At 39.3% G+C, this 22,561-nt stretch overlaps 1 protein-coding gene across 4 annotated transcripts in view; it reads left to right on the top strand.

Moving 5' to 3' along the window:
• The window catches only part of ESRRG (estrogen related receptor gamma), a 588,258-nt gene that overhangs the window by 350,218 nt on the left and 215,479 nt on the right, over positions 1 to 22,561 (top strand). The window lies entirely within an intron of this gene.

Raw genomic sequence — 22,561 nt, 5'->3', positions numbered from 1 at the left:
GGGATCACCCCTCCCCACATTAACAACACTTGGTTAAAGTCCGTTTGAAAAAGTTGGTCGATCTACAACATCTTCCCAAATCCTATCACTTTATTAATCCAGGGACAACTTGTGTTTCCCATAAGGAAGAGGAAATTGTGAATTGGCCAAAAGTTCATGAACTTAACATGCGTACCCTAAGCAAGCACTAGAGCAAGACTTAGAGGATCCTGTGTGTTTAGATAGAGCACATTGCAGAAGAAATTTGAAAAATCTGCATTAAGCTGGAAAGCAGCCTATATAAATAGCTCTATTAAGGTTCAGACTCTTGGTTTGGTACTGATAGTAAAAAAAAAAGAAAAAAAAATTAGAGCAAGAGAAACAAGGCCACATTTTAAATTCTTTGAAATTACTGGGAAAATGTTTACTTCTGCAGTTGGGAAAACGTTTGACTATTCTCTATGTTTTCCATCTTCTGCTAATTCTGGATTAAAAAAAATAAGGTCCCAGTCAAATTAGAGTAGTTTGGCATTTTGGTATCACAGTGTGGCCATTTCTTTCCTATCCGGGTAATGCGGATTAAGAAAACGTGATACTTGTAACCTGTTCTGAGCAGGCCTTGATCAAGGATGTACATTTACAGGGATGAATTGAGGCTTCATTCTTTATGATAAATTTCAGCTTTACCCTCTGCCTCAAAAAAACTTCTTCTTTTCTAACCCATATTTATAAATCAATAATTGTATCCCAATATAGTCCTCTTCCAATGCACAGATTTAAGTTTTCCTTATTTGAAGAGTAACGACTCTGTATCTTAGTAGTATTTATTATTCAAAGCACACATTACCGACATCATAGAATTAATCTTTATACGATCCCCTTTCTAGTTCAGTTGCAGGAAACTGAAGCAAAATGGGGTTGATGGATTAAGCAACATTATACACAAAGTAAAGGTAAACATTTATTGGACTCTTCTCATTAATCATGTTTTTTGGCCTCCCAAGCACTGGTGTTTCTTGAATTATGCCAAATATACTTTCAAAGGCTAATAATATTTGAGGGTTTAGACTCTTAGTCTAAATTGATCCATTTTTCTCACTGTGAAGTCAGTAAACGGAGGCTTAAAGAGATTGAACAATTTGCCCAAACTCACCCAAATTGTTCATAGTAGAACCAGAATTAAAGAGAGGCTACTCATAGATATTCTGGTATTAAGCATTTATAAATTGTTTGACAAAATTATAGTATCTAGTTTAGAAAGAAGCTCAGTGGTTGCACCCAAAGGTCCAGTTCTTCTACATTCCTGTATCAGACATATCTGGAGAAATCAGAGAGAAACTGTGCCGGTAGGTGTGAGGTTGGGGGCGGGGGAGGGGAAAGGGATTCAGCCTTGCATCACATCATTGTGATGATATAAAGACGCCCTGCAAAGGAACGGAGCTGTGTGGATGGTCTTGTGAGGACCCAGCACTGGGACAAAGAGGTATACTTCATTGTCGTTATTTTTATTTTTATCACATGGTCTAGCCACAGAGTGGGGTGGAAGCGTGAAGGGGGTGCAGAGGCAGACAGGGGGACCCTGATGGGATCGGGGTCATTACCTTGGAGTTTGTCTCTGCCACTTACAGGTTGGTGTGTTCCAAGACAATTTAAATAACCTCTCAGAATATTTATTGCAGAATCTAGAAAACTAACATTGTGAATCTCACAAATAGGCAAAAGGACTAAATGAGATTATGTGTGAACAAGGATCTTGGAAGCTTTAAGGTGATATGTTTGTGCTAGAAGTGAATGAAATGAAACGTTAGGACTATTAAATGTATCAATTCCATTAAGCTCCTTTTATGGGTTCTCAGATGAGGTTTCCTTTGCGAAGTCATACTGATAAGTATTGCTAATAATCTAAGGCCTTTTGAATATGGTGAAGAAAAAATTTTAAGTTAAATTAGGCTGTTTGAAGGAAAATGTTCAGAATTATATATAAACAGGCATGACACAGAACAAAGCAGAATTGGCTGTGTGTGTGTGTGTGTGTGTGTGTGTGTGTGTGTGTTGTTCATTTTTTGGATAAGTATACAGTTTTTGGAATTAGGGACCAATTTTTGTTTATTTATTAGCATTTGATAACTCTCAAAGATCTCCAAAGTAGAGGGTGAGGACCCTGGGAAGTTTTATTCTTTCATCAGAAGTTTACCACAGGCCTCTTTACACAGGCCAGTTGTCAGCTACAGAATGTAAGTAAATTATATAATGTTCCAAGTGATACCTTTACAATTAGTAAATCTATCTACATTTTCAAACGATACAATTCTTGTTCTATTACCAGGCAAGAAAGAATGCTATGAAAATTAAGAACTTTAAGCAAAGAATTATTTTAAAAGTTGGCTTTGATATTTTTCAATTTTCAGTTACATGGATACCAAACTCTTTGGGGTATAAAACACCGTATACGTGAAATTAATATTTTGCCAATTAGAACATTTTGCCTGTAAGGATTAACATTTTATCGGTTTGGTATTATTTTTCTGTCACTCAGCCTAGCCTGGGCCTACCTTACGTTCTTTTCCCATCCAGGATAAGCATGCTTTGTAGCAGAAAGAGTTATAGTCTCTGGAGACAGAGGTCCTGGGGTCATAGTCTGGTTCTGAAACTCACTGGCTGGGTTTTCTTGGCTAAGTTAATGTCTGCGCTTCATTTCCCTCTTTTCATTTCTTCGTAAAATGGAATCGTCATAATATCTACTCATATATATACTATTCATATTAAATTAGGTAATCACACAATAAAAGAATGCTGTTGTTATTTTGACCTCACTGAACTTTTTTGCAGTTGACCAAAATAATATATGGAAGCACACAGCACAGTGCTTGAGACATAGTAGGTGCTGGACAAACGTTTTCCATTTTTCTTTAACATAAACTCCACATTAAACCTACATCAAACCCTGTATTAAATAGTAATACCGCCTTATATTTGCATACTTCTTTATAATTTACAGAATGAGTTTAATACACAGGTAACTGTCCTACGGGGAAGACTGAAATAGAAATGTCCTTTATAAGTAAGGAAACTACAGAGAGGTTAAGTAACTTTCCCAAGGACAAACCCCTAGTAAGGAACAGAGCTGACTTGGAAACTTAGGAACCTTCTAACCAATTGTCTACCCAGCCTGCACAACTGTTTGCAGTGAGATCCTTGAAGAGGGAAAGTTGGGGGGAACCCAGCCTTCAACTCAAGGGGAGTAGAGATCCCTGGGTCTCACACAGTGTCTGGAACAGAGCAGGTACTGGATAAATATGTCTTAAACAAATGAAAGAAGGGAAAGCAAAATTCAAAAAAAGATGGGACAATTCAGGGAGGTGTATCTTTAATAGACAACCTCTAAATGATAACTGGTGATAAAAGGGAACTTCAGGGGCTTCCCTGGTGGCGCAGTGGTTGAGACTCCGCCTGCCGATGCAGGGGACGCGGGTTCGTGCCCCGGTCCGGGAGGATCCCACGTGCCGTGGAGCGGCTGGGCCCGTGAGCCATGGCCGCTGAGCCTGCGCGTCCGGAGCCTGTGCTCCGCAACAGGAGAGGCCACAAGAGTGAGAGGCCCGCGTACCGCAAAAAAAAAAAAAAAAAGGGAATTTCAGGCCCTGGGCCAAGTCCTCTGATGGCTCAGCCAGCGATTTCTTGAGGAACTTTAGATTCTGTTTTTGACCTGAGCTAAGTAGGCTGCAAGCTCTGGTAAAGAGAGTAGAAACTTCTGCTAATATGGAACCCCAATTAAAACCTGCTCCGAAAATGACAGAAAACTGTACTTGCCTGATCTCACCTGGAGAGTGAAACAAACGGGTACCGGAGAAAACCTAGTCAGATGACATCATGAAGGCTGATGTCGCTGCAGTGGCAGTAGGCCAGCAGCATTGCTAGAAGAACAGATGGAAGATGGGACACATTTGTAGCCAAAAAGAGACTACTCGTAGGTAACACAGCATGCATTGCCAGGAATAAAGATGGTGAGAGGTAGGAGTAACCTCTATACGTCCTGTGTGTGTGCATTTCTTAAACTCGGTTTTTTAAAAAATTGTTACAGGTATTTTGAAAGTCTTCGACTAAAATTTATGGATTCCTGGCATTGTTGGACCTTTGCTTCCAGGAGTATGTTGAGAGGGGTATGTGTGTGTGTGTGTGTGTGTGTGCATACCCAAGTGTTCAGGACCAGACTCAGATGAGATCAAAGATTTGATTCAAACATCCAAGAAGTTACTCTATGAATATAGTACTGTTGATGTTTACTTTCTAAGGAAGGGATGTGGGCTTGCATTTCTCTGGTGTGAAAATGTTTTGTTTAGTGCCTAGCGCAGTGCTAACAGCAATGTGATAAATGCTTGCCGAGTAGAGTATAAATAAGTCAATTGATTTGATGCCCTGAAGTTTGGTATTCTTTATTGTATTGCCATTTGTTCAGACACAAAGTAAAAGAGACTCTAGCAGACAGTGCATTTCTTACTCCCTCATGGTTCCTTCTCCACCCAAGATTGATCTCTCTTTTTTTTTTTTTTTTGGAACCCCCAAGATTGATCTCTTTAACTTTGTTCCCTTCAAGCACTTAACCCTTTCGAGCCTTCCTATCAGCACCTTGGATAAAAGGAGGGATGCAGCAAATAAATGAACAGAACCACACTCCACGTGGCACCATATTCAGAGCCATTGCAAGTAAAGGCAGGGCTGGTACCTAATTGTAGTAAATAGAACGGTTAATAGCACAGGTTAAGAGTCCCATGAGCAGGGTTAGAATTGCCTTTGCCACTTAGCTCATATGGAAGGTGCAGGAAGTTATGCAGCCTCAGTTTCAGTAAAATTGGCATATTATGAAGATTATTGTGAGCTTCAGATGAGCTATATTATGTCAGTTGTTGAGCATGGTCCTAGCACGTCATAAACCTGTGATACTTAGCAACGTTGATGGTGATGACAATGCCGGTACCCACAGTAATGATGATGGCGGTGACAGTGAAGACGATAAAGGTGGTTAAAGCTCTTTGTGGCGATCAGCTTCCTAGGCAAACAATGAAAAGGAATCATGCTAAGATCTGTTTCTAGTTTGTGTTTCTGGGTCCAAGACTTCTTTCAAATATACTCTTAGGTTTGGGAAAACTTAAACCAGCTCTCCAACTTAAATTACCCTGAAGACCAATAACTTTATATTTTTAATATGAGGGATTTACTGAACTCTATGCCATAGCTAAAAAAATGGTTGTAATACGTATGAGATATTTATCCCAGGGTTCTCTTCGTGATACCAAGAGTCACTTTGTGGATGGTGTTTTGTTTTATTTCAGCCACCTTGGCACTCTCTCCTAAAACTAATAGCAGATGAATAGATTGTGCCTGTGTTGGAACTTTTGTTCTCTGCCCAACAACTTTTCTCATACTTGGCAAAATTTGCCAAACTTTCATTGTATGCTACTGGTGCAAAGTCATGTCTTGGTGGGGTTTTATTTTTATTTTTATTGATTTATTTAATTTTTGTCTGCGTGCGGGCTTTCTCTAGTTGCGACGAGCAGGGGCTACTCTTCGTTGCAGCATGCGGGCTTCTCATTGCGGTGGCTCCTCTTGTCGCGGAGCACGGGCTCTAGGCATGTGGGCTTCAGTAGTTGTGGCACGCGGGCTCAGTAGTTGTGGCGCACGGGCTTAGTTGCTCCGTGGCGTGTGGGATCTTCCCGGACCAGGGCTCGAACCCGTGTCCCCTGCATTGGCAGGCGGATTCTTAACCACTGTGTCACCAGGGAAGGGGTTGATGCGGTTTTAAAACACAGCTTTCCTGCAAAGCCTTGTTGTACAGCTAGCAGCCTTATTCCTTTGGACTCTAATGACTCTCATGGTAAGCTTGTGCCTTTGGCGAAAGGAGGAATTCACTCCATTCAGCAAATATACTGGAGGCTCCACACCTTGTTGGAGTTAAGAATTCACAACTGGAGCAAAGTTGAAAGGCACTACTCTTCTCATTCAACACTACATGCTGCATTTACCACGAAAGGTAGAATCCTTTTTTTTTGAGAGAAAAATCTTCCCAAACTATAATTCTGAGGTTTTGTTTTGTTTTGTTTTGTTTTCTGGGAGAGTCCAACACCAGAGGGCGATGTGAATACAACATTTTAACTAGTTTTTAAATACAGTTTATTTTTGGTGTGTAAACAAAATACGCATATTTTGTGTTCCTAACCATTAACATGTCTTCTTAAGAATTTTTTCTAGCAACTGAAATTTTATTCACTCTGTCCATTTCCCCACTTTTGCATTTTTCAAAGAATTGAAAGATTACGAAGTCATTCATTCATTTAACATATTTATTGAGTACCTACTATATGCAAGATATCATATTAAGGTTTGGAGGGAGTTAGTGAGGAATGGATAAAGGCTCATTAGAAAAATATTTGTTGGTCAACTTCTGCATACAAGGCACTCTGATAGGTACTATTGGGGCTATTAAGATGAGCCAGGCAGCTCCTGTCCTCAAGGAACTTCCAGTCTGTTGAAGAACTGTGATTCTATGCTTCTCTTCTGTCTTTAAAGAGACACGTACCCTGAATCCTTCCTCCTCCAACTATCTTTTAAGGCTTAACTCAGAAAACCTGCTACCTTCTCTCCCCTCTCGCAAGGAGAATTGGCCATGTCCTTTCCTAAGGCTCTAACTCTACTTTGGAAAGATGTAGCACATCTATGAAGAGCATTGCAGAGGGGTGGAGGGAAGAGCTGGGGCAAAACTCCTGGAAATAGGGGCTTCCCTGGTGGTGCAGTGGTTAAGAATCCGCCTGCCAATGCAGAGGACATGGGTTCGTGCCCTGGTCCGGGAAGATCCCACGTGCTGCAGAGCAACTAAGCCCATGTGCTACAACTACTGGGCCCACGTGCCACAACTAATGAGCCCATGTGCCACAACTACTGAAGCACGTGTGCCTGGAGCCCGTGCTCCGCAACAAGAGAAGCCACTGCAATGAGAAGCCCATGCACCGCAACGAAGAGTAGCCCCCGCTCACTGCAACTGGAGAAAGCCCACGCGCAGCAACGAAGACCCAACACAGCCAAAAATAAATAAGTTTTTAAAAAAGAAAAGAAAAAAACAACTCCTGGAAATAGGAGTGCATTCCGTATGTCCGGGTTAATCCGGGATTGTCATCCCTAGGTTTCTAGAAGCAGAAATGTGAGAAATATGCTAGGAAAGAGGATTTAGGTCAGATTGTGAACAGACTTGAATTTCAGGTTACAGAAATCTTGGTTTTGTCGTGTAGCCATGGATAACATGGGGTGCAGTGCTTGGGAACAGCATGAGTTGGATTAGAAAGATGTAGAAAAATGGAGGGGGGGAGATCAGTTAAACCACTAGTTAGGAGATTCAGGCAGAAAGCTTTGAGAACACAGAGATGATTTAAGGTTGGAACCAATAGGTCTTACAAACTTATTCCAAGCACTCATATGCAAAATCGTGGTATTTTTTTGATGACTAAAAGGGTTGTATAAATTACTGTCTCTCGTAACAGTAACAATTCAAAGCTCAAAGGGCAGGTGCCCTGTTATGCTTGTGTTTATTCATTTATTCCATAGACAGCTGTTAAACATCTATTCTCTGCCAGGCTCTGAACTGTGTTCCAAGCATTTTGGAGATGATTAAGACAGGGTTCCTGCCTTCAAGGAGCTCACAGTTTAACAGGAGAGATACAATTATGTACAAACAGATATGAAAACACAAAAGGATGGCACAATAAGAAATGCCTCCAGGGAGGATGTGATCTTTCTGAGTTTCCAGGTGAAAAAAGATGTGTAGGTGTGTTGGGCCAGGGCTGTGGGCATCCACATGTGTAGTGACATAGGATGGTGACCAGATATAAAGAAATAATTATATATTACACTGACCCCAAAGAGCATTCAGTTCTCTAGTAACAGCTTCTCTGTGTGGACAGTGTTCTGTTTTTATGTTCCATGTGATTCTGTTATGTGGGACAGCCTTCCCATAGGGGGACAGGATTGTGAGAGAAGGCACAGGCTAGAAACTGTGATAACTCAGTGCCAGTTATATTGGAGAATCCATTTTTTATACGACTCAAATATTTTTCAACTGAAAATTAACACTTTAAATTCTGACCAATGAAATAGTTACATTCAGAAGGTGGAAAAACTAAAGAATGTCAATCTATATTAAATCCCATATTGATAAGTGTGACATGGTAAGTTCAAAACCACTCCAATAAATGTCAAGTTTAATACGGAACACCTCTGCCTGCAAGTAAGCTCTAGGAGTGAAGAAAATAGTTACAAATAAAAATTTGAACCCTTTAAGTTCTCAGTCATTTTTTAGTTACTCAGCTGGGTATATAGAAAGGTGTGTGGAAAGCATTATTTTTCTACAAAAATCTAAGGCAGGGTTACTATTTCTTTCTTCTTCTTCTTCTTTTTTTTTTTTAAATGTTAAGCACGTTCCTTTGCAGGGCTTAGAAATCTCTCTAGTCCAAAATTGCACAAAAAAGCCCTCCCCTTCTGCTTTTTTCTGTCAGGCTGATGAAGCTGTATAGAAATGTAAATGTAATATAAGGATGTATGTAGTAAGCTAGCGTTGCTCTCTTTCTTAACCCAAGCTCCCTTGTTAAGAAAATTCTCTGATTTTGCTGTGTGTGTACATCTCATGTGAGGGCATTTAATTAGCTACAAGTTACAACAAAGACTTTCGAAAGGAAAATATATCTGTGGTGCAGATGCTTTTACTTTCATTTGGCGAACAGCTACGTTTTTAACTCCCTTATCAAGAGCTGCATGAACGGCCCAGACTAAATTGGGAACATTGCCACACTGTTTGACAAATAGATTTTTTGTAAACTGATTTAGTCTTTTCATTGTTTGCATTTCATTATATAGCAGGCTTCATGTCACAAAATCAGTATTCATTCAAAATAGAGAATTTAGAGATAGGACTATAGCCAGATAAAAAATATTGCACAGGTCAGGCCTGTTAAACATAGCATAATATAGCAAGTCAGTGATCCAAAGGGTGTTCTTCAGCCGGGAAGGGGCTAACATTCCCGAGGTCAGGAGTCAGTGAAGACTTAAGATGTGGCCACATTTACAAGACAATCTACAGGGAAAAATAGTGAAGGATGAAGACAGCTGGCTGGATAGAGTGCCGAAAAGAGACAGGTTTGTTATTTGCATTCTCCTAAGGGGCCAGGAGTGGGAACTTTAAGTGCAGCTGTGTCTTCATCTGTTCTGAAACACTTGCTCATCTGAGCTTGGGACTCCATGGCCCAGATAGAAACTGACTTTGAAAAGAGGTTGCTTTTTCATTTTTCTTCGAAATCCTTTCTTTTGGACCAGGGGGTCTCAAACTTGAACATGCATTAAAATCGCCTGGAAGATTTGATAAGACACAGATTGCTGGGCCCCGCCCTCAGGGTTTCTCCAGTTGGGGTCTGAAATTGTCATGATCAGTTTCCAAGTAACAGGGATGCTTCACTTTGAGAACCACCTGTATAGATCACATATGCCAGTCCCTAGAGAATCAAGAATTAGCATCTCAAAGCACCTACTATTTAAATCCACTGGGCAAGGGCCCTGGGCAGCTCTGCTCCTCAACCTCAAGTAGAAAGTCCGAAAGATCACTGAAGGCACTTTATGTACAGGAAGCTTCTTTGCTAAAAGAAAATTATTAAAAATTTAACTTAGGGACTTCCCTGGCGGTCCAGTGGTTAAGACTTCGCCTTCTAATGCAGGGGGTGCGGGTTCAATCCCTGGTCAGGGAGCTAAGATCCCACATGCCTCATGGCCAAAAAACCAAAAAAAACATAAAAGAGAAGCAATATTGTAACAAAATTCAATAAAGACTTTAAAGATGGTCCGCATCAAAAAAAGTCTTAAACATTTTAATTTAATAATTAAAAATTATTTTAAAAACTAAAGCTATAATTTTACAACATCTTATTCTTGCCTTTTTAGTAATTCCTTCATGTTTCACACAGCCAGGCAGCTTTTTAGTTCGGTTTAATGAGTCTTTGGAGATCACCTTTTGTGCACTTGTCCTAAGAAGCTGGGATTATTTATAAAGATGAACAGGACACAAGTTTTATTCTCAAGAAGCTTATGGTCATGGGAAAATCAGGCAAATAGAAGGAAAAAGTCAACAGCATTTGGTTACTGGAGGTGTTACAAGGATGGTGGGGTCTCTGTCCCATAAGAAGCTTCCTCTGATCTCCCCAGGGAGAACTAAGTATTAAGGATAAGTAGGATTTTGCTAAACAGAAGGACTGGGGAGAAGCAGAGAGAAGTGAGATATGGGGCTGTATGTTCAGGAATCTGCCAGGAGTTTGAAAGTTCTAGAACTTTTTCCTTATAAGGGAGCTGTTTTTTTACCTCTCAGCTCTGGCACCTGGTATCTCTGTTTACTGCTGTGCCCCCCACTCATTCTACTTTTTTTCCTCCCACATTAAATTCCATTTGGCCGTTATCATCTGTGAGAAGAATCATCCACATTTGCTGTGAAACCATTCAAACGATGCCTAAGAATTTAAGGAAGAGAATGAAGAGTAAATTTTATTGTTTATGATCCCATGTTAATATTTTAAGCGTTTCACATCTGTTTTTATTCTGAAGCACCGTGTTAAGGTAGACTTTTAAATGATATTGAGCACCTCAGCGACAGAACACGTGGTTCACTGTTTTCTCCTAGATGCTTGGCGGTATTGCACTCATTTTAGCTAAATTTCATAAACGGATGGATCTGTGAAAATTTAGCTCCTCAGCATTACGTCGCACAGAATTCGAGGCCCGCAAATGCTCTTCAGTGTACCCTAAGCCACTTTCCCATTGCTTAATAGCACCTCTCTTTTCTCTCTTTCTCAATCTTGCTTGCAGTTTGGAATCACCAGTGGACCTCTTCCCCAAAATAGCACTGTGTGGATCTCAGAGATTCTGACTCAGGGAATTTGGGTGAGACTCAAGCTTCTATAGTTGTCAACCCCCCCCAGGTGATTTCAGTGTGGATCCAGATTCTCTCATTCTATGATTATCCTTGGGCTTTGGGATATTAGCATGGTCTCAACAACAAAAAAGGTGACTCCTCTTCCGCAGGACCAGCTGAAGGTCTAGAAGTCACTTGCATTTAGTGACCTGACATGTAACGTAGGCCACTGAGATGTCTGTAGGTTAGAAATAGTGTTTACGGGGTGTATGTAAGAATAATCTTTTCCTACATGTGCGTAGTTTACAATGGCCTTGGATTTACATGATCTCGTCTGTGTTTACAATAACCGTGTGAAGTAGGCAGGGCAGGTATTATCTTTTCTCCCCTCTTGTTAATTGTTCTTGCAGGTAATAACGCTAAGACGAAATAATTTAGGTGCTTGCCAGTAAGCTGAGGAACCAGGACTGCACCTGAGCCATCCCATAGACAACTGGATGCTTTCACTTACATTTCCTTTATATGGTTCAATAATGGTAAAATAATGATTCCAGGTCCTGTGCTAAGCAATTTACCAGTGGTTCTCCAGTCTCAACTTTGGCAGCATATTGAATTCACCAGGAGATTTAAAAGCTCCTGATGCCAAAGATTATAATTTGGTTGGCTGAAGTGTAGCCTGGGGAATCAAGAGCTTTCAAACCACTGATATATATAGACCCTTCCACTGAATCTTCTGAACACCAGTATGAGGTTAGAGTCATCACCATTTTAAAACTGAGGAAACTGAGGCAGAGAAGCATTTAATCCAGCAGCCCACCAGTCCATCAGCTAAAGAATGGCAGAGGCCAGACCCAAAGCAAGGAATGAGCCACTGTCTGTAGCTCTGAGTCACCATATTGTTCTCTCACAATTTTTTTTTTTTTTGGCGGTACGCGGGCCTCTCACCGTTGTGGCCTCTCCCGTTGCGGAGCACAGGCTCCGGACGCGCAGGCTCAGCGGCCATGGCTCACGGGCCCAGCCGCTCCGCGGCATGTGGGATCTTCCCGGACCGGGGCACGAACCCGTGTCCCCAGCATCGGCAGGCGGACTCTCAACCACTGCGCCACCAGGGAAGCCCGTGTTCTCTCACAATTTTAAGGTTTTTACTGCAGATCTTGTAGCGTAAACTGCTGAGTAAAAAAAGTTTACCTACACTAACTGAAAAAAGAACGGAATTTAGAGTATTCTGAAAGCTCGAGAGCCGCGGCCATGACTGGGCATTAGCCTTAGCAGTCAGCAGCAGGGTATTTATTTGCTTATTTTGGCTTTGTTTTGTGTGACTCTATTCATTAGGCTCAGTGCATCCGATAGTGATCCTCTAGCCCAGTGGTCCTCACGTTTAGGTACCAGAATCACTTTGAGGTTTCGTTACAACACGGATTTCTCAGGTCCAATCCCCCTCCACCAGATCTCCAATTCAGTAGGTCCAGGGCGGGGCCTGAGAATTTGCATTTCTAGCCAGCTTGCAGTTGATGCAGATTCTGCTAGTCTGGGCTCCACACTTTGAGAACCATTGCACTAATCCAATGCCGTTATTCACGGAAGCCCAATGAGATGAAAGGCCAGCCCCAAGGTCACAGATGATGGAGAAGAACACTTGCTCCTCAAGTGTTCTTTCCACAATGTCTCACATCTCTGGGCAAGATGGGGGAACTTCAGAGATTTTCTTCTTACTCCTCCCCTAAAATTCAGCTTGACTTTAACTTGAGGGGATAAATATTGGTGTTAAAATTCTCTTCAGCGCTTTAGAAGCGTCAGATTTTGGATGGATTATACAGTCTAGAAAGGTGACTCATTAATACGCCAGGAACTGCCCCTTGGGAATTTTTCTTCCTGTTGTCTTTCTCAAGAAGAGCTGAGTACAGTGACGCAGAGAATCAAGCTCTTAGGTAAATAATTCACTTAACTGAGACCACTCAGTGTCACCTAAGGTTGTAGGTTTATTTATCAATATGATTTTAAGGATTCAAAACTTGTAAACAGTTGTTCTAGAAGCTTTCTCATGGACGGCAAAGGTGAGGAGAAGGCAGGGTTTTGCCACCACTGTGCAATCCTTTCTTAAGTAAAAAGTGAATACTAAAAAATACCATCAACCTTTTCTTTTTATCTACTGGGTGGGGTGAGGGGGCTGGAATTCAGCAATAACAATACTCCTTCCCTCATAAGTCAAAATACAGTTTCATTTAATGAGTAGTTCATTGTGGAAGAATAAATATATAAGCCCCATTAAAATAGTGGCAGGATTTCTTTAGAGAAACATTGAAACTCATTTACAAAAAAAAAAGAAAAAAAATCAATCAGCATGAATGTGACAATTTTTGCCCAAATCAGCTATCTCTTGGGAGAATATTTATTGAGGCCTTAAATGTCCAGATTACAGTACTAGACAGAGCCCAGATGATTAAAGCCCATCAAGAAGATTACTAAATGGAAAGCATAGAGACATAGGACAACCTACCTTGATACAAGCCAGTTAGACCCGTTAGTGCAAAGCATTGTGGGACACAGAGAAGAGAGCCATTGATTCTGCCTGGGGACCCCTGAAGGAGGCTTGGAGAGGAAGAGGCATCTCAGGTAGCCTCAGAGGACTGGAAGGGTGTTTACCCTGTGGATTGTTTTGCTAAACACCGTAGCTGACCAAATGAGAGCCAGAATTAAAGGAAAGGAACACTTTCTTTGCAATACTAGAGAGTTTATTTATAAATATGTAACTTTCTCCCCCAGTAAAAGTACAGGAATTAAGTCTGGTGAAAGATAAACAGAATGTTTACACTTACATTCTGTACATCTCAAAATATTGATTGGGATTGAATAATTGAATAGGACTAACTGCTCAATCGATGGAAATGAGGCCAATGGTGGGGCTGAACTGGAAAGCTCTAACCACAGAAAGAGCCCATTAAAGCTAATATTGTCTCATTTAATCATCTTTGCTAATAGAGAAAACAAAATGTGGCCATGTTTCCTTCCAAGATCTTCTTAGCAATCATGTACGCAGGCCCAGGAGCACCTGGCAGTATGCAATGCAGTCCCCTTCTACAGAATTCTGGAAAGATTTGAGAGGTAAAATAGAATAATTCAGAAAAGAACGCTGATGTTTATAACGCTATTACATTACATAGGTTGATCACAGTTCTTTTTTACTAATGAGGAAATCTTGGAAACATTCCAGGCAAATAAGGTGATTTTTAAACTTCATTTAAATCTTTACAAATTGTTGTTGCTTCTTTTTAAATGAAGAATCGTTTTGCTCCTTCTTAGGTCTCTTTGCCCTGGCTTAGATGTTCTAGAATTAGACTATGGTTGCATTACTGTGAAACTTGGGGTAGAGAAACTAATCAATGAGGAGGTAGACCAAAGCTTTCTGAGTGAAACCAGTTGACAGAGAAGGGAAAATGAGACTTCAGTTTTCCTTTTTGTACTTTAAATTCTCACCAGCATTATATGTGTTTATCCCAGGAAACTTACACAGGGCAGTACAGATCAGGCATCCAAAAGGTGTGTTTCCTCAATGAGAAAGGAAGAATAAGGTGTATAATTGGTGGAAGCAGGTTTATTCCACTTTCCTAAAACAAAACTGTTTGTTGGTGGACAAAAATGCATACTAGTGAATGATTTTCCTGCGTGTCTTTTTTAAGAGGATGTATCAAGATTTATGGGAAACAGAGATTAGGAGCACAAGAGATGTAGAAGTTAAAAAACAAGAAATTCAGGTCCTGACTTTGCAGCCTGACAATCAAATGTCTTTGGGCAATCAAATAAATTCTTCAGACCTCAGTTTTGTCATCTACAAAATGGGGATAATAATAATAGAGTCTCTCCCTGCTTCACAGTGTTGCTGTGAGGAACAAAAGATGCTTGTGTGAAACAGCTTTTATTAATGTTAAATTATAGCAAAAATATTAGCTATTCTACCTATTATATTAGAAGATTTTCTAAACAGCTAAACTTTTCTACCTGGCTATATTTTAAAGCTGTGAAGATTGAAAAACCTTCTTCCTTTGTTAAATGTTACTTCTTTATTTGGTGTTCCAATTTATCGAAGGGCGAAGTAATCTGTTTCTTTTCTCACTAATGAAAATCGTCTTTGATTTATTTAGTTTTCTAATTCAAGTGGTAACTGAACTCCAGAAAAAAACGGTGTCTTTAATTATGTTACTTGCTATTCTGTAACACAAAGTTTGATTGGATAAAGCTTGTGATACAAATAGCTGTTCACTTAGGGACAAACTACAGGTGAGGTAAGAGCCCCCGGGGTTTTAATGTGAGTATTGTCCTCATGTCCCCCTCCCTGTCACCATTCCTGTTATTATCATCTACTAGCAGATGAGAAAGGAATTCTTTGTCTCACTCCCTTTTGCATCGAGAGTGTGGTTTTCTAGAAGATTCTTTTTGGGTGTCTGTGATAGGATGCAAAGTTGTATGTTCTCATCTATGTCTTCCTCTTGGAATGAAACTACCAAACAGAACACACAGGACTTGGTTAAAGAATTATGGGCAGTAAAGAGAGGTAGAACGTGGCCTAGAGGCAAGACCTTTGCCTTTTTCTGCTGATGAATTAATTCCCTTCTTCCTCTCCCGTAAGAAGAGAAATCCTTGCTGAAAGTATTCAGTGTTCTGTGCTGCTCCAGCATAAGACCACATAGAAATAGAAGATGTGTGGCCCTTCATGGGACCCTTGTCCACATTTAACCAACCAAGGAAACCCTGGAATCCGTAATATCAAAAATTGTATCTTGCATACAAGGGCCAGTTTTGAATGCTTTTGTAAAAGAAGTATTTGTTTTCAGGACATATCTGGGATATCATGATTTTTAAATGCATTTCTGTCAGGTTAAATAAGAAAATGTTTTCATGTTACCCTGGTAAGGGGCACAGTTTTAGGTACTAATATGGCAGCTTTATTTGTTTGCTTGCTTTTGTTTTGATAATAAATATTGTTTTTCACTGTCCAGTACTTAGTCGATATGAATATTTGGAAAACAGAAAAGTAGAAAGATGAGAAAGAAAGTGATCATTCCAAGTTGCCCCTTCTTAACTCTTCGAAGAATAAGTGGTGAGGAAATGCTAGAATACGTTGGTAGAGCAGGCTGTGACCTCTCATCCTGTCTTCCTTTTGTCTTTTTCTACCTCCCTCTTCTCCATTTACTGTTTTAAAATCACTTTATCTTTTTAAATTTCCCTACGTTACTCTAATAATCCAACTGAATTAAGACACACAAGAAGTACAGGAAAGCATTCCTCAGCATGCATCTTTGCCCACCAATCTTTCCATTTGGCAGTGTCTCTTAAACTGAGTAATAATAAACTGACTAATAACATTTGTCACCAGTTTATTCATTCATTCGCTCATCCAAAACATATTCTTTGTGTTCCTGTAACATTGACAGGAATGTTTACCGAGTTCCATTACTGGCCCTGGGGACACCACCAAAGCTGGTACAGTTCCACTAATGAGAGTTAGGTAGGGGTTAGAGTGGGAAAAGGAATGGCCGTTTAATAAAAACTGAATCCCTAAAAGAAATGATCGTCAAATTTTCTCTAAAAGGATACCTAATTACCTGGGGAGAAGAAAGAGAATTTCTCTCTACTAATTCGTCCCCACTTCTTTTCTTAATATGTGACTCTTTTTTACCTTTCTAAGCTTTTGGAGAAAGTAGAGGACAATTTGGACATACACTTGGGTATTTGTCTCTTGGGATCAGATGTCCCTTGGCTCTTACTTGGGACCTCTGTCCTTAGAGGGCTCCGATCTCAGCCAAAGTTCTATGCACTGGTATATAGTCAACAATTGTGAGAGTTACATTAGTAGCTTGTTACTATGTTAGCACTGGAAAGGGGAGAAAATGGAATCTTTTCTAATAGGAGCTTTTCTACTACCTGGGTATGTAACCTGGGTTAAGGCTCTTAACCACTCTGAGCCTTATTTTCCTCACCTGTAAGGTACTCAGGTTGAACTTGAAATCCCTACTGTCTCCCCGCCCCCGCCTGTAATTCCCCGTGGCCCAGACCTTCAGTTCTGCTGTAGATTAGTGGCCATTCAATGTAACAAGAGCAAAGCCTTGTGAAGAAATTGAGTCCTTGGGGTATCTGATCAAAGGAACTCCTGGGTGAATGAGCTTGTACCAGGGATAGTAATAAAATCAACAGCTGTTATCGATGGGCCCGCTAGGGTGAAGGGTTGTGGAAGAAGTGTCTTAAAGAGAAAAGGAGGAGCAATTTCTCTCTCCCCTTCTTGCTGGTAAACAACGTACAACTGAATGCTTTGGCGAGTCGGCAGAATTACTTAACTTTTCAAGTCTGTCTTCCTCATGTTCAGGCCCAAAACGTGATGGTAGCTTTAAGGGGGCAACCTTAATTTTTCCCACTCATTACATGGAAACAATAATATGAGGCAGTGTTATAGCAAGCAGTTCATATCATTTTATGGCAAAAGTTACTGATAGTGTCACTGGAGGAATATTTGCACTTCATTTTCTTTTCTATATTAAGTACCTTGAACTAGTCAAAGATGAAGGCCAAATGAATTGTCAATGTCAGTCTCTTCTATCTCTTTTTTCATTTAGTGAGATTTAAAAATCATACGGTTAACATTTATGGAGGGCTTCCTGTGTGTAGGATGACAGTAAAATGAATGCTCTAAACTTAGTCACTTCTTTTTTTGATAGAAATTTATTTATTGATTTATTTATTGGCTGGGTGCTGGGTATTTCTTTATAATTTTTATTTTTTATTGGAGTATAATTAAATAACAATGTTGTGTTAGTTTCAGGTATACAGCAAAGTGATTCAGTTATACATATACATGTACCTATTCTTTTTCAAGTTCTTTTCCCATTTAGGTTGTTACAGAATATTGAGCAGAGTTCCCTGCACTTTTGAAAGTGTAAGGAGTGAGTACTATAAATTTTTAAGCTAGGAAAACTGGCCCAAGCCGGAATGCCCTTGGCCCACTGAGTCATTTGGTCCCCCCAACTAGGACTGGATACTGTGCTAAATTGGTTTAACTCATTTAATCCCCATAATGATTTTACAAGGTGCTGTTATTGTTCCTCCCATTCAGCAGCTGAAGAAACTGAGACTTAGGTGGGTGATGTGACTCTTAAGTCCAAAGCCTTATCCCTCATAGTTGGAATCTGAAGCCCAGGCATGACTCCAGAGTAGGTCATTACCACCTGGCCCAGAGGCTTTCCACAGTCACCTGACTTCTGCCAGGCATGACAAACACACACACTCCTAATTCATTCGCATTTGCTGGGGGAAGCAGATTTTTATCAAATGTATTCATTTATGAAAAGGAACCTCAGAAGTGTGTCAGAGAGTTCTAAATCCAAAAAAAGCATAATCACCTCTTTAAGCCTCTTTATATGGACACCAGATGCTGAATATCTCACTTTAAAAAAAAAATGCTGGTCCTTGGAAAATATGGACAAAAAGGTTCATGGAAGCAAATAAGAAAAGAGAAGTTTCAAACAGTGTTGTTGTTCAAATACATCAGGAAAAAAATACTTTTGCGCTTTTTTGATGTGTCATGGATAGATCCATTGTTTAGCTTCAAATATACATTGAATGGAGTGATTAAGATGGATAATTTGATCATTTTACTAGTATCAAAGCAAGTATTGCTTACTCTGAAATCTGTCATATTTGTTCCACTTCTGCTCCCGTTCTCTCTCCATCCCTCCCCCGCCTTCCTCTCAGAGTTAAGCTACCCTTTATTTTGGACAACAGGATCACACACATGATTGAGTCAACAATTTATGGCTTTTAAAAATAGGGATTTCGTCCTCTCTTAGGTTTATTGTTTATCATAATCATCTTTCAAGTGAAAAGGCTAATTTACTCTTTCTATAGGAATATTTTAAGCTTGATTATCATAATATTACAGCTGCCTGAAAAGGTCTAAAACGGGACATTGACCTTGAATGTTTTCTGCATTTAGCTCATGGTGCTTAACATTCAGGAAAGAATATAACTGCAACTCATTTATTAACGTGTAATCTCAAAATGTTAACTATTGCTCTGGAAATACATGCCATGCAGATTATAGGAAGCTTGTAGGATACGAAAAAATGCAGTTGGTATTTTATCAGGGTAAGTATGTTGGAAATACAACGTAACTAGAGTCAGTTTTCCCGTTGGAGCTACTGTAGTTTATACTTTAATTTTTACTGACATTTTACCATGTATATGATTAGCTTGACAAAATGAAAATGAAGTAATCCTGAATTAATTAAACAGAAACCGAATTGCCTCTTTAGTTTCTCTGTCTTCCTTTGATTCCCCCCACCACCACCACCACACTTTCACAAACACACTGGGAAAAGAGTTTGGTGTATTATGGAGGTGAGGTAATCGCTCCCCAGAGAATGGGCTTTTTTTACATAGACTCAGTAATTTGGGAATGGGATGGATTTATAGGACAAGATGTTTGTCAAAAGGAAAGGTTTTTATTAGTGTTTCTGTGGAAGTGATCACTTTCAGTAGAAATGATTGCTTCTTGCCAATCGAGACAATAATTTAAATATCAAAGTCTGTGCCCTAGAAATGAAAGGCAACAGAAAATAAGGTTTGATGAATTGATAGAGGTTTGGTGGTGATATAAAGTAGTCATACTGACTTCGAAAGATGTGTTTATGTTCCCAGTGGGAAGGTATCTTCTGAAGCAGGTTTATAGCATAAAAAGAAAAATCCCAAAGCACAGATGAGGAAACTAGCGACACAGAGGCACACAGCTCGTGAAGGGGCAGAGGGGAACCTGCGGTCCAGGCCTCTGCTTGTCCTTCAGGGTTCTTTTTCCAGGGATGTTCCTTGCGGGTTTTCTTTTGGAGTTAAAGATAGTAGTTTGTAAAAGTCTTGGTTTGCTTTTTGTAGTATAGTCTATTATACTACACACGATATATCACAGGCAGCAGGGAAGATGGTTCCAAAAGTTAAATAGCTTTTCAAAGGTTTTATGGTCTTGAAAAGATACGCAAAAGTAGATTACAAGGCAGTTTGAAAATCTAGATTGGTGATGCCTTGTTTAGTTTGCAATATTTAACAAATGGCAAATGTGCAATATAAAATCAAGATTTGCTGCAGAAATAGTGTGGCAGCTATAAACATTTTCATACAGATGAGTCCTGTTAATTTTCAGAGAAGGAAGATGGGGACTAAAAATAGCTATTAGCATGCAGTGATAGCAGGACTAAGCATTCTCATCACCTTCTAGCAGCATAAGAATTCACTGTTAGAATGTTTTAGGAAATGATTCCAGACTCAAATACAGTAAAATGTTTGGTATGGACAACAGGAATTTACCTTTTGTTTGCACTTGAGTTTTGTTTGTTGCCATTTCATTCTTTCAAATGGAAATGAAGGATATTTTCTGCTTGGTGTCTGTGCTTTCATTGGGGCCTGAGAATGAAGTTGTTTGGATATTAAGCTGCATTGTTTAAAGAAGAAGAGATTGAAACTATGCGTGTGGACCCTGGGTCTGATGCCTAATAGACTGATATTAACTAATTTGTTAATATTCTTTGTGAAACACTCATAGGGACCCTTTTGTCTGGTTCCATTTATCCTGCTTTGGGTAGACTCCTTGTGGTAAGATTGTGAAGTGTATAGACTGGTGAGCAAAAGTGTTTATTCTAGGCTGTTTATCTGTTCACTTGTTTCGCTTTTTTTTAAAATTTTCCCCAAATCCTTTGTAGTTGAGATTCTTAAAGGCTTATGCTCAATATTGCGCATGGTGTGTTTATTTCCTGTGATTATCCACTCTTTCCTCCTTCAAGGTGAAAAAGCTCTGTGACTAGGGAAGATTCTTGAGATGACTATGCTGTGTGTTTATAAAATATTCTGGAAGCTGTCTCACAAGTTTAGTGCAGTCGATATTAGTTTAAATTGGTTAAACTGGATTCAAGACAGTAGGTGTAATCTTAGGTCCTTGACTTGTAGAGGTAACACATTGATCCTGAGGGAAAATAAACCAGCTCTACAAACCTAGTGCACCTCTGGTCATTCAGAAAGCTAGTTCAATGGACACTGCACCTTGCATAGATGAAATACGGTTAGCGAAAGATCTGTGGGGACCACACCGTGTATGTTTGTACATGGATCTCTGTGAGCACAGAAAAAAGACTTACACATGAATATGAGTCTAAATATGTTTAAAAGTAGATACCAACATGGTTCATAATGGGTCAAATAAGTACCCTATGAGAAGTAAGAAAATTCTGGGAAATAAAAGGTAACTCTCATGAAACGTGGTGACTTAACGTCCATCTGTAAATAACTGACTACAAATCTTGTCTTTAAAAGGCCATTTCAGAGGCGTAATAAGCAGGTTCTGTCACAGGATGATAATGCAAAGAAACTGAATAGAGTACAGTATTCTGTACAGGTACAAGATCTGAATGTGCTGAGTACATTAAGATCCATTGATTACATTAAATAATTTTTATTTTTTTAATGTCCCGGGACAAAATAAGAATGAAACTTTTATTTGCTGTATCTTTTTAAAAAAATGTATGCAGCTGGATTTATTAATTACCCTGAGAATTTTAGTTTATTCACAAATCAAGGTAGGAATCTTTGAACCAAAGATGTTTCTCTGTCTTTGTGAAGCAATATTTCCCTACTTCTTTTATTGTATTTTAGAAAAATCATGTTTCTTTTTCAAATGCCTTTTTATTTTTTTTAAATTATAAAATGATTACATGTCTCATTTTCAATTGAATAGACAAATCTCTTTTTTCCTTCCGAGGTGTCTGCAGAATGCTTGGATTTTCTACATCTCAAAGCTCTTTTAATTCACTGCTCACAACCAAATTTACATCTTAATTGCTGAGTTCACATTTAACAATATAGACAGCATAATGCTACTGGTAATTAAGCTTTTACTACCTGCTTTTGTATAGTATTCTTAGGCACAGTTTTTGCTATGTGAGTTCTCCACTAGAAACTTGTATGCATTTAGACCACAAATAAAAGGCATCAGGCCCATATCTTAGATGTGGCTAAATACATGGCAGGGAAATTGCTTTCTTCTGTTGGGGGGACCAAATCATATCTGGCATTTTTATATTCTGAATGTTAATGCGGCTGTTCTAGTTTAGTGTTTTGTTTTTTAAAGGCCTAGAACATTTGAGAGGCTGAAAGACGGAGCTGAGTTCTGATCTAGTAAATTTAACACAGACTGGATATCTCAACTAATTTATTTTGATCTCAAAGATTATACTGTTTATACCATGTAGGACTAATATGCAGTAGAGCTGAATTATATCAAAATTTCGGGTCATAAGGTAGCAGTTATCTCTTTGCCATAAATAGCTGGTAGCTATTCCATTGTACATTTGCTAGTATAAAAAATCCTGTATTTAAAAATAGGACTTAAGAAAATTCTTTGTTATATGGAAAGTAAAAACAGGCTTATACATTGTTGGAGAAAAAAGACCCTTCTCTTATATTCTCTTTTCTTTAAAAAGCACTTCTGTTTGAAACTAGTCCTTATAATGACCAGACTGTGTGATGATTTACAAAATGTTTCTGGGTTGATTTTTTAAAGCATTCAGCGTGTGTTATATGTTATAATTATATAAACTGCATTTTATTTGAAAGATGACGTTTGGG

The sequence above is a fragment of the Stenella coeruleoalba genome (genome assembly GCF_951394435.1).
Source record: "Stenella coeruleoalba genome assembly, chromosome: 1".
Taxonomy (NCBI): domain Eukaryota; kingdom Metazoa; phylum Chordata; class Mammalia; order Artiodactyla; family Delphinidae; genus Stenella; species Stenella coeruleoalba.
The sequence above is the reverse complement of the archived record's forward strand: the minus strand, read 5'-3'. Positions and strand labels throughout refer to the sequence as shown.